The 12468-nt window shown below is 38.3% G+C and overlaps 1 pseudogene; it reads left to right on the forward strand.

The window, feature by feature from the left end:
* Window positions 1-11119, forward strand: part of LOC119768947 — a 32376-nt pseudogene extending 21257 nt beyond the window's left edge.
* The last annotated feature ends 1349 nt before the right edge of the window (window positions 11120-12468 follow it).

Raw genomic sequence — 12468 nt, forward strand, 5'->3', positions numbered from 1 at the left:
TATGACTACTAGTACTAGCAATGGTGGCCGACAGCTATAAAGTCAACTTCGTTTTTTAAAGTTTTAAATAGTATTTCCAGAGTTATATAAACTTTTATATCCTTTCCTCTAACTATCCCACATCTAATAGCTATTTCGAAGGTTATTTTTGCATTTTTTCCTTCTCTGTCCAATTTTTTCTCCTTAGTACCAGTAAACTCTCTCCCCATTTCAAACAAATTAGCTGTTGAAAGGTAGTCCATAGCTCAGTTCAGGATAACAACTGCACTAATGTAATTGTTAAAACAACCTAATAAAATGAAATGAAATAAACATTTATACTAAGTAGTTAGTAAAATTTATATTCAATCCAAATTATGTTTTTAATCGGTCAAAAATGCTTATTGGAGTTGGGAAGCTGGATTTATGGTGATTTGTCAACAAATAACTTTATTTATGTTAATTTTATAAATATCTTGTTCCAAAAAAAAAAATGTATAAAAAATGTCAACGCAGTCCACGCGAATAAATAAATAAATTTAAAAAAATGTGAATTAACCTGAATTATAACAAATATTGAACAAAAAATAAGTTCATAAATTATCTAAATATTTTGATAACTCCGACTCCAGCTCCGACTCCGGGTCTATCAGAAATTTACGACTCCGGCTCCGACTCCGACTCCAGCTCATAAAATTTAGCCGAATCCGACTCCGACTCCGACTCCAGCTATTCGAGTTTTGACGACTCCGACTCCGACTCCGACTCCAGGTCCCCAAAAAGACCCGACTCCACCGACTCCGGCTCCGACTCCGACTCCGACTCCACAGCCCTGCTCTTTATTTCGTCGTCCGTGTCTGTTGCGGGTGACCATGAACGGCCATGATCAACGATGACCAACATTTTCAAAACTTTTTTGAAAAAATGACCCTTCTGGGTCAGTGTAGATTCGAACTGGAATTCGCTCCAGTGGAGTCGCTGGTCGGCGGTTGGATTCGCAATCAAATGGTCGTTAGCTCGAATCCTGGGGAGGAACGTTCCTTGGAGTAAAAAGACCATTAGAGACCACAAAAAAGTGGATAAGTAGGACCTTCAAATCAGTTTTGTTTTTTTTTTTTTTTTTGCCGCTGAGTGCACTCTTGACGTCCGCGACCAGGAAGTATGGCTGCCTCCCCACCACGCGTGAGGTGACACTATCTAAGCTTCAACAAATCACCCCTAAACCGCGCTCGTTGGATTTCGAGTGTGCTACTGCGGTTCACTCGAACGAATCCATCACCTGCAGCTGCTGCTGGCGGGGGAGTGTCAGCGTTCTGATAAGACCAGTCGAACCTCCTAACAACCACACACGACATTGAATTCTCGGAAAAAGCCTGAAAAAAAGGGTCCTGTCGTCCTCATCGAAAACCACTCAGCCGCGGCTAAATCACCATTGATGTGTGTGAGTATTGATCCCGCGCGATTTCCACGTACTATTCCGATCCGGAGTGGGGGGGACCAAACCGAACCAGACAACGGAGCCCAACCGGTAGCAGGCCCCGCCGTACACATGAAAGGATCCGGCCGGGATGGGTTGGAAAGAACACGCGTGCCAACAGCGCCATTTCGCCGTGTCGAACCTACCCACCGATATGAGTTCGCGTCCACTCCCATTACGGCGAGCCCGGTAACGATGTCTCGTCGCTGTGTCCCGGCCACGGAGTGGGTTTTGCAGTTGGGGACACTGTTGAAATGCATGAAATACGAAAGATTCTCAATTTAAGTCATGGTCATCCTAATTTTAAACGATTCTCGATCTTAAAACTCCCACATCTTCGAGTAAATTAGGAATATGGTATACTCATACCCCGATAGTTTGACACCAACTGTTGTCAAACGAACAGGGTCACTCTTTAGTTTGACACCCCTTTTACACGGAGTTCATACTCACTAACAAACGTTTGTTTTGATAGTGTTCGTAAGCGCCTTGTAAAAAGTGACAGTTCGTCACTTTTTAGTTTGACTTTGACCAACCAACGGGGTACAAACTAAAAAAGTGTCAAACGAAAAAGTGACCAACCACCGCAGGTTGAGTGTATCACAAGTCCAGGGTTTTTTTGAAAAGGTTCAATAAACAAATCTGGCAAAAAAAAATGTTTACTCCAGAAGTCATACTTTTTACGGTGCCCCCAGCACTCATAATGGAAAGTGTCCCCCCCTCGTGCCCGTCAACTGGAAACGATATCAATAAAGGGAAAATTATAGCTTGTAGCCACACTAATCGCGTATCGAATCGTTCGTTGTTACACCACTCTTCCTGGGCAGTGTGACGACCACTTCTCCACCACCGCAATGGGGTTGCCAGGAGCAGGCTCTTTTGTAGTCGGGTTGTTATTGTCCCTGCTGACCATCAGAGGAAGGGAGCGCGGCCGTTGGCGATGATGGCGTGACATGTCACCCGTTGATGGTCGGCGGAAGGCCACGACCACCGCCACAGTCACAGTGAAAGAGCACACGCACACACACAAAACCGCAAAACAGTTCCGAGTTGTAGCGATTCGTTGAACAAACAATCCAATGAGCGTAATAATTGAGGAATCGGTTTTGACGGCGGCGGTGGCGGAAATGTGTGTGGTTCGTTCGTGTCTGCAGCGTTGTAAAACACGATGATGGTTATGGAAAATTGAGACATTACATTTTAACGTTTCGTGCACGCTATGAACCACGCAATAATTGGACCAAGTATTGGTTTGCAACAGAATGTTCATTATTAGACTGGCCGTCAAAAATCAAACCATCCACTTTAACGACCCCTAGGTCTTTTGTGGTATCTATTGCAAGTTTCTGGTCGAACTTAGGAGTCCAGAGGCTTGTTTGGGTAGAGCACCCAAACCTCTTTCTACTCCAAGGTACCTTCCACCCCAGGGTTCGAACTGACGACCTTTGGATTGCGAGTCCAACCGCCGCCAGCGATTCCACCGGAACAGGCTTGGTTTGGTGTTTTGTTTGTCTTTATAGTAGGGAGACTCTAACGCCTGGAATGACTTAACGGCCTAGCGACAACAAAGGTCGGGACCGACGTTTGACTTCCCCATCCGATGGAAGGTTGGAGCAGATGGGAACAAAGCCGACAGCGTAACCATTCGACCAGGCCAGCTAAACAAAACACGTTTTTGACACCTTTGGAGAACCCGAGCAGACGGAAATAACTTGGGAAGGTCAGTTTTTGATATTGTGAGAAGATCGAAATATGTTATTGGGATGATCGGATTAGTTGTTAAAATAACAAAAATCAATAACAAAGATTTGTTCGAAGAATAACTTAAACTGATATTATTTTGTTATTGCAATAACAAACCAATAACACAGAAGGAATCATGAAGGAATAACAAGATTTGTTATTTTGTGCGGAGAGGTGGAGCAGCATAATAACAAAAAATGTTATTGAACTGGTATGTCTCCATAACAAAAAAAGTTATTGTTTTGGTTTATTTGTAATTTGCAAATAAACCTGCAGTTGCCATAACTCCTCTGTACTAGTCAGGGCTGCAGAGTTGGGTACCTCCAAGCGACTTTGAATCCATACTTGAAGACAACTCCGACTCTGGTTGCACCTGAGAGACTCCGACTCCAAGTAAAAGTTGCTGAAAATTTGCTGAATCCGATGCAATCTCCGAGGTCTCACTCCAGCTCGAACTTCAACGTCAGCTCCGACTTCCTGGCTCTGTGAAAATAATAACAGTTTTTGTTATTCACACTTCAAAAATTCTCAATGAATAAATCAATTCCGTTAGGGAATATAACAAAATTAAAAAAAAAATGAACTCTCAAAAGTTAATTTTATCGGATTAATTTTAGCTTGAAACCCCATTTCATGGTGAAATAAATGACCCCGATGAAATTGGTCAAAATTATTTCATAGTTCTAGCCAATTTTAGTAAAATCCCTTAGGGGGTATATCAAATAATTTAAAAAAATCAACTTTCAAAATTTCAACTTTTCAGAATAATTTCAGCTTAAGGGCACCATTTCATGGCCAAAATAATGACCCCGACGAAATTAGTCAAAATTATCCCAAAGATCTAAACATATTTAACAAAAGAAAAAATAATAACAGATTGTGTTATGGACACTTAGAAACTTTTCCATTTGTGCGATTTATGGTAATTTTATTCCTAAGTCAGTATACCGAACGAATAACAAATTTTGTTATTAGGAGATTTTTTGAAATGTATAACATTTCCTCTTATTAGTGTGTTATTAAACATTTTCAATATAATATCAATTCAATACCAAATTTTGTTATTTTATCAGAAACTGTTATTATTTGTTCTTCTTTATGTTGAACTTCAGGATAAAATAATAACACTCCGACATCCGGTTTTTGATATCTCGTGACGGAGGGGCGGTACAACCCCTTCAATTTTTGAACATGCGAAAAAAGACCAGTTTTTCAATAATTTGCAGATTGGTGTCAAAGGGACTTTTTTTTATAAAATTGGAAGCCTGATTTGATGGGATATTCAAAATTCCGTAAAAAGTAATGTTCATAAAAAAAAACACTAAAAAAGTTTTAAAAACTTTTTTTTTTTGAACATATCATTATTGGAAATTTAATGTAGATTTCGAATCTGCAATAACCCAGAACGATCAATTTTTTACCTTAGAATCAGCCCGAGCAGACGGAAATAACGCGGGAATATCATTTTTTGATATTGTAAAATACTAGGCCAATAACATTTTATGTTATTTATAACAAGATTTGTTATTCGTCGTTATGATTTTTTTGTTATTGGATTGTTATTGTAATAACAGACTAATAACATTTTTAGTTATTCTTCGAACAAATCTTTGTTATTATTTTCTGTTATTTTAACAACTAATCCGATCATCCCAATAACAGTTGGAGGTATTTTTCCATAACAAAAAATGTTATTCCAAAGTTGTTCTGTCTTTTTATCAATATCAGACCGATAACAAATTTTGTTATGATAACATAAACTGTTATTGAACTCTTATGCAAGAATGGATTTTGCAAGAATATTCCATTACACTTTCTGTTATTTTAACAGTATTTGTTATTGAAATGGCATGAATTTAGTTATTACCGTCTGTTCGGGAGGGTTTTTTTTTAGTGTAATAATGTTGTAGAGCACACAATTACAAAAATGTTGATAAAGATAATCATAAGGGGTTTGCTAGTAATCATCACGAGTTATCGCGATTTTACGAAAAAAAAGTTTAAAAAAAGTTGGTTGAGTCGATCATGGCCGTTCATCGTCACGAAACAAAAAGAAACGCACAAAGCAACTTTTCAAAAACAAATTGTAAAATCACGATAGCTCGTGATAATTACAAGCAAACCCATTATGTTTATATATAATTTTTTGGTCATTGTCTGCTCTACAACTTTGTAGAACATTGTTTCACTCTAAAAAATAACCCTGCAAAGTTAGAAAATAAACACGAAATTTAAAAAAGGAAAAACTTTGTTTTAAATGAAAAAAAATACCCTTCTGGGTTAATGTAGATTCGAAAAGTACATTAAATTTCCCATAAAATGATATGTTCCAGAAAAATTTACTGTTACGTAACGGAAAATAACAAAGTACACCATCAAATGACATAAAAGTCCCTTTGACACCAAATTTCTATCTCATCACCATTTCAGGCTGCAAATTATGGAAAAACATGTCTATTTTCGCAAGTTCCAAAATTGAAGGGATCGTAACGCCCCTCCGGAACGTTCAAATTTGACTTAGGTAGAAATCTGAAATAATTGCAAAAATATAGGTATTCTATATTAATTTGAATGTCATAAGGCCAATGCAAATATTTTTCAAAGATTTTGTCCCTCGGCTCTGGCCGGGGGTTCGTGATTTTGTTTTTTTAATAACATATTTTGTAAATTTGGGTAGGCCTCCAAAAACTTTGAGCACCCCTGGCTTAGATCGCTCCCAAATTTTAGAAGGTAGAAGATTGTAACCAGCAAATGGCTGTTCTGCACACTGAGCCACCCTATTGTATATACAAAAAGGCATTAAAAATATATGAAAATCTGTATTTCGAGCACGGATTTTCTGATCAATTTGGTGTCTTCGGCAAAAGAAAAATAAATAACACAAATTTTTCAATCGAGTTTTCCCACGAAAAACTGGATTGAGCAAAAAATCCATGTTTAGAACATTTTTATTTTTGGAAATGTTTTAGATGAAAAAAAAATGTAATCTTTTGAGCTGGGCCACAAGTTGGTCAAAATTTATTTGGCAGTTGCCAATTTTTCGAAAACACATGTGTATTGACAAAACAGGGAAAAAATAAAAAAAAATTGGTGACTTTATTTTTGGATGAAAAATCAAGTATGAAAGTCATGATCAAGCTTGAGCACATCTGTAAATATATGTTTCGTACATATCAGAGATTTGCTTCAAAGCTTTTGAAGATTGCACCCATGGTTGCTGAGAAACATCCATCGAAAGAAAAAAAACACAAGAAAAACGATACGACGATACTTTTACGTGACGATACCTTATCAAATATGCGTCCGATTTTCAATTGTGGAGAGTTTTCGAATGATATGGTTGATTTAATGTTTCTTTAAATATTTTATTCGAGAGATCAGACAATTTCACGATACTTTTTTTTACTTTGACTGAGTTATGGTCACTTAAAAATTCAACGCTAGTTTAAAATGGTACACACAAAAAATATGTCCGAATGTTACATCATTTATGAGTAACAGTGTTGCACATCATTAAACATTTAAATTTAAATGCAATTTAATGTAAATTTGCAACAGATTATACGTAAAAACATGATTTTACGTGTGATTCAACCGAAAACGAAACTATTGGCACTACGCCCCCCGGGGCATGGCCTTCCTCTAACGTGGGATTTCTGCTCCAGCGCCTCTGACGAGACAGGAGAAACCGGGACCGACGTTTTACTTCACCATCCGATAGAAGCTCAGTGGATAAGGCGGGAATCGAACCCGCGTCTCATAGCATCATCGGGATCGGCAGCCGAAGCCGCTACCCCTGCGCCACGAGACCCACACCGTTTACGTCCAATCTCAAGTTTACATCAACTGAGTTTACATGTGATTCATCTTTTTCATGTCGAGTAAATTCACATTTTTTTCTGTGTAGAGAAAACCTCGTTTTTCTTGTGTAATTTTCTTTCTGAGGCTTTATCTCCGCAACCTATGCTACACAGTGGTCCAGATCGCAAAATTTAGTGGAAAATTGATTTTGCGAAAAATGGTGATATTTTGGAGCTTCAGAAGAGTTGTTGCAAATGGAGTGGGCAAATTTTAGGTTTGGTTAAAAATTAGGGTGGTTCACGATCAGGGCTAATTGGAAAATCTAATTTTTCAGGAATATTTTTGGGATTTTTTTAGTTTTCTAGAAAGGTTTATGGGCTTGCAAATCCAAGCAACTTTGTCGAAGACACCAAAAAATTATCTTGCAATCTACGCCTTCTACGACCAAATTTAGAGAAAGCGTCTAAGCAAACTTTCAAAAATCAGTTTTTTGAACGTGGCAATTCAGGGTTGGGTTTTGGAGAAAAGTGATGTTCGGAACACATTTTTTGACAAGTCAATTTGGACTTAAAGATCAAAAGTTACAGCCCTTTTAATGTTTAAAGATGCTAATTTAAAATTTAAATACCACGATAAGACCCCGACCAAATTTTAAGCGTCAGGTAACATTCGCTGAAAAAAGAAAAGCTGTAAATGATTAAACACTTTAGAAGAACAAATGCAAACAGCCCATCAAATATTCGTATTTCAATCAAAATATGTATAGATTGCACCAACTCACATACACACTATCAGTTATGCATGCTCAGTAGGGTGCCCAGAATATGGGACTTTTTTTTCAAAACCTCGCTCCACAAGCTGAATATTGTTCCTTGACCTATTTTAGGACTCTGGGCCAAATATGAGCAAAATCGGTCATCATTTACCCATTGATACTCGGAGGTGAAGTTTGTATGGGAAAAATCGAAAAAATGTATGGAAAACTCAAGTTTCTTACGGTTTGGTCTGCACGGTGCGCTACTTGCATCCAAATATACCCAAAAGTGAGATTCTGATTGGAAATTCAATGCTCTACAACTTTGTAGAACATACCAAAGCTGTCAAACTCGATCCTGAAAAGTTATTAGCAATTTAAAAAAGTCATTTTTGTATGAAAAACATTTTTTTCACCAACTTTAGGCTCGGGTATCAATGGGTTAATCTCATCCAATTTCGCTCAAAATTTACACAGATGCTTAAAATAACCCAAAAAACCGTTTTCCGCTTGTGGAGCAGGGGGTCATTTTTTCTGGGCACCCTAATGCTCAGGTATCGTAAACAATTGAGCTTTACGTCCCACGCGATATCCACCGAACCTAAAAAGCACACGTGTCTAAAGGTAAACATGCAACCCCCAAGAAAGAAAAAAAAACACGCTGTGAAACACACAATTTACATTTTATTTTTCCTTCCCCGTTTCTGACGAAAAAAAAAAGCTTTTCCCACAAAACGGCGCTCTGAAACACCATAAAGGGAAAGCCTTTTTTTTCGCTCCTCCTCAAAAGCGTACCACCCACAGTGTGTGACATCTGGCTGGCCATACGTTACGATATCACACGTGGTGGTGAATCCAACCCACTTCTCGGCTCATTTCCCAGGTGGGTTGTTTTCGTCGTCTTCGTGCTTTTTCTTCTTCAAGAAAAAAAATATACGAAAGGAAGTAACCATAACCTCATTGGTGGTAGCATTAGCCAAAGACATCAAGACCTTCTGGAGCAAAAGCGCGCACACACACTCACTCGTCACACATACTTGAGCACACCCACTCTGGTGTGCTTTTATCACCCTTCAGGGAAGCGTGTGGGTGGAAAATTATTTTCCACCAAGTCGTGACGTTTTGGGCTGTGTTTTTCTCGATGAAAAAGCTTTTTTTCGATGGTGTCTTTCAAGAAATTCTCACAAATTTTGACCTGCCATATTTTCTTATTTGTTATTAATTTTTTTTTCAAATAACTGGAAACATTGATATAGTTTATGAATAACTTTCATTTTAAAAAATCAAAACAAAGTAGGGGAACAGCATCTAATTAAATCGTGCCTCTAATGTTGCCATATCAGCACTTTGACATTCTATTACAGCTCATTAAAAAGCGTTTTCAACTGAAATCGAGTGATTAATAGCTCAATAGGAAGTGAGCAAGCAAGTTGCTATACATAGTTTTGCAAAAACAAAACAGCTAATTGGGCGGAGTTAGGAGCGAGTGCTTAACCTGCCAAAAATACGAGAATTTCTCCTAATGGTTGAAACCTTGTCTTCACCATCCAGGCTCCATAAAGATTCAGAAAAGGACAAAACCACAGAATCGTAAAAAAAACGACTAGTTTCTTTTGCTGCTACATGTATGATGATGTAAATAATATGTACAGTATGTAAAAAAAAATATTTACACCCCTTGGGCACTATGCCCATCTTGTGATGAAACATGTAAACAATTTAAGGTGTAACGGGCCATCATCAAATATGGCGAAAAAAATATGGCAAAAATCCGTCCCGTTTCATGTTAATGATGATTGATTCCCGTTCCACCTTATTGGGTGAAAATCAGATTTTTTTTTGAAATTGTTGTTTCCTCGCACTTATGATAAGCTTAAAAATATAGAAAAATAATCACTATGTACTAAACTACCACGGGAAAACGGTTAAACTTATAGAAGTCTCGAAAAAGCTTTTATTTTTGAAAATTTAGCCTATTTTTGAGAAGAATATTTTCACCATACAAAAATACGCGCACTTTAAAACACCTCAAAACTACTGTTTCAAATACCTCACCTTAATAAATCGATAATCACTCGACGTGCTGCAGGCTAGGGGAACAGCTGATTACCGCCAAACACTTCAAAACTCGATATTTTTACGAAAAGTAGAATCTAATTTCGCGAATTGGAATTTTTCGCAAGTTTTTTTTTTGTATTCAGACACTCTTTAACACAACCATACCTCACACTGGTGTTGGTTGTCATCGATAATGTGGTTCCCAGAGATTTTAGCTGAACATTTTAAATCAAATTAAATCATAAAGTATTCTTGTTTGATTTTTTGCCTTGCACTGATGTATAATATTGAAACAATTGATTTAAGAGTTGTTTTGGTTGATAAATTGTATTTACAATTGATATAAAAGCTAAAAAATATACATGAAAAATGTATATAAAAAAAACAATTTTCGAAACTCTGCCCTGAATGGCAACATTTTTCACTGGCAAGCAAGGTTGTGACAGTTGTGTTTTGTCTCTGTTGTACTGTCATTCGCGGAAAATCAAGTTGGCAAGATAACGGAAAAAAACCCGTGCCCTTGCCGATTCTTTCGCTTGGACCTCCCGTCAATCTGCAATCACAGGTAATTTCTGTTTTGTTCCACATAGGTATTATTGTGATAAAACTTTTTTTTTCAATTTCCCCAGGTTATGCCACGAACAGTGAAGAGAACGGCCCTCCGAGCAGTGTGTATCACAGCATCACCGAGAAAATCGGTCCATCGAACCTTTTTTTGCCTGGCCGGCCGCGGCGGATGACTTCTCGAGTGTGGAGGTTCACGTTACCTCGGCCCGTACGGAGATCATCATTATGACCACCCGCACCCAGAAAGTGCTCGGCGAATAGGGCCACCACATCCGGGAGCTGACCGCCGTCGTCCAGAAGCTGATAGGAGGCCTGCGTCGTGCCTGCCTGGAGTCCGGAGCCAAGGGTTCCGAGGTGGTCGTGCCTGGTAAGCTGCGCGGTCAGCGTGCCAAGTCGATGAAGTTCATCGACGGACTGGTGATCAATTCCGGAGATCTGTGCAACGAGTAATCTGACACGACCACCCGCCATATCCTGTTGCGCCAGGGAGTGCTCGGAATCTAGGACAAGATTATACTGCCGTGGGACCTGAACGGCAAGATCGACCCGGAGCCGTTGCCGGAAAACGTGTTGGTGGTGGAGCCCAAGGACGAGATCATGCACAACACGCCCGAAACCAAGAACAAGCCGTCGGCGCTGGAGCTGGGAGCTGGTGGAACCGTCGAGGTGGTTGAATCCCTCATTAGTTAAGCTGGGCGGAGGATTCACGTCGTTCAGTGTCCAAGATAATGTGAGTGTGATAAATTGAAACGAGTCCAAGATCCGCAATCTGTCCCTCTCAGCTCGCGACACATGACTAGCCTGAGTCGGATAGGAGCTCGATCAGAAAAAATCCAAATGTTTGCGTTATAAAAATCAATAAATAAAGGTGATTTTCATCAACCATGTACAAAACATTACATTTTGTAGAAAATTGATTTTCCGAAAAATGGTGCCGTTCTGGAGCTTTGGTGTCTTAAGAAGAGTTGTTGCATGTGGGATGGGGCTAAAAAAATTAATTTTTGGACAACGATGTACTTTTTTCTTTGTTTGCAGTCTGTGCTAACTGAAAAACGAAACTGAAAAAAAAATCATAAAGAGCAAATTATTGTGGATTTCAATCGAACCAAGAATTTGCGTGGCAAGCTTTTTTGATTGATCGGCCTCAACATTTCTCAAAATCTAAAACAATAAGATTGACTCTTTTCATCAGTTAATCTCGAGTTAATAAAAACTACATAGGCTATTTTAATATGTTTGGCAAGAGTTTATGTTCACACCACTACTACATCACGATGTAACTAACACAAATATTCAAATGACGTCATCGATGATAATCATCATACTAACACAATCAAACCGCACAAATACATAGGCACTTCAATTGATCTCCCGTTTCACCTTAAAGTTTGACAGAAATCTAGTGCTACGTTTTGTTCAGATACTCATGCCGAAAATTAAGCTACAAAAAATCTTGAAAAGAAGATTTCTATAAATACAGCAATTCCCCACGAAAACAGCATGATTCAAAAAAAAAGTTCTCCGATCGGGCTCAAAATTTTTCTGGGGTTCTGGTTCTTGGCCGAAATAATTAGACCCGTATTTTTTAGGGCCATTAGGGTGACCTACGCGTTGTTAGGGTGTTCCGAATAATGGCAATTTTCGTCGATTTTCGCAAAAACCACTTTTTCAAAATTTTAAGTTTTCATACGACCTTTTCATATGTTAAGCTAGATTTTAGAAACTTCTTTCTATTTTTCCCAAATAGCCAAACTAATCACCTTTCTTTTGCGTCTAGGACAGCTAAAATCGGATGAAATGGCGCGGTGATATGTTTTTTTGAAAAAAGTGGTTTTTGCGAAAATCGACGAAAATTGCCATTTTTCGGACCACCCTATCGGAGAACTTTGTTTTAGAATCATGCTGTTTTCGTGGGGAATTGCTGAATAGTTATATAACAAAAACTATAATAAAAATTTTGGCCGATTTTTGCGTGACAAACTTTATGGATTATTTTTTTTACAAATTACCTTAAATCGAGTGTCCCAACTCCGAATAGACTTCCTTAACTGATGAAAACAATAATTTGTATTGAATATAAAGTTTACTA

The sequence above is a fragment of the Culex quinquefasciatus genome, chromosome 3 (assembly GCF_015732765.1).
Source record: "Culex quinquefasciatus strain JHB chromosome 3, VPISU_Cqui_1.0_pri_paternal, whole genome shotgun sequence".
In the NCBI taxonomy this organism is placed as follows: Eukaryota; Metazoa; Arthropoda; class Insecta; order Diptera; family Culicidae; genus Culex; species Culex quinquefasciatus.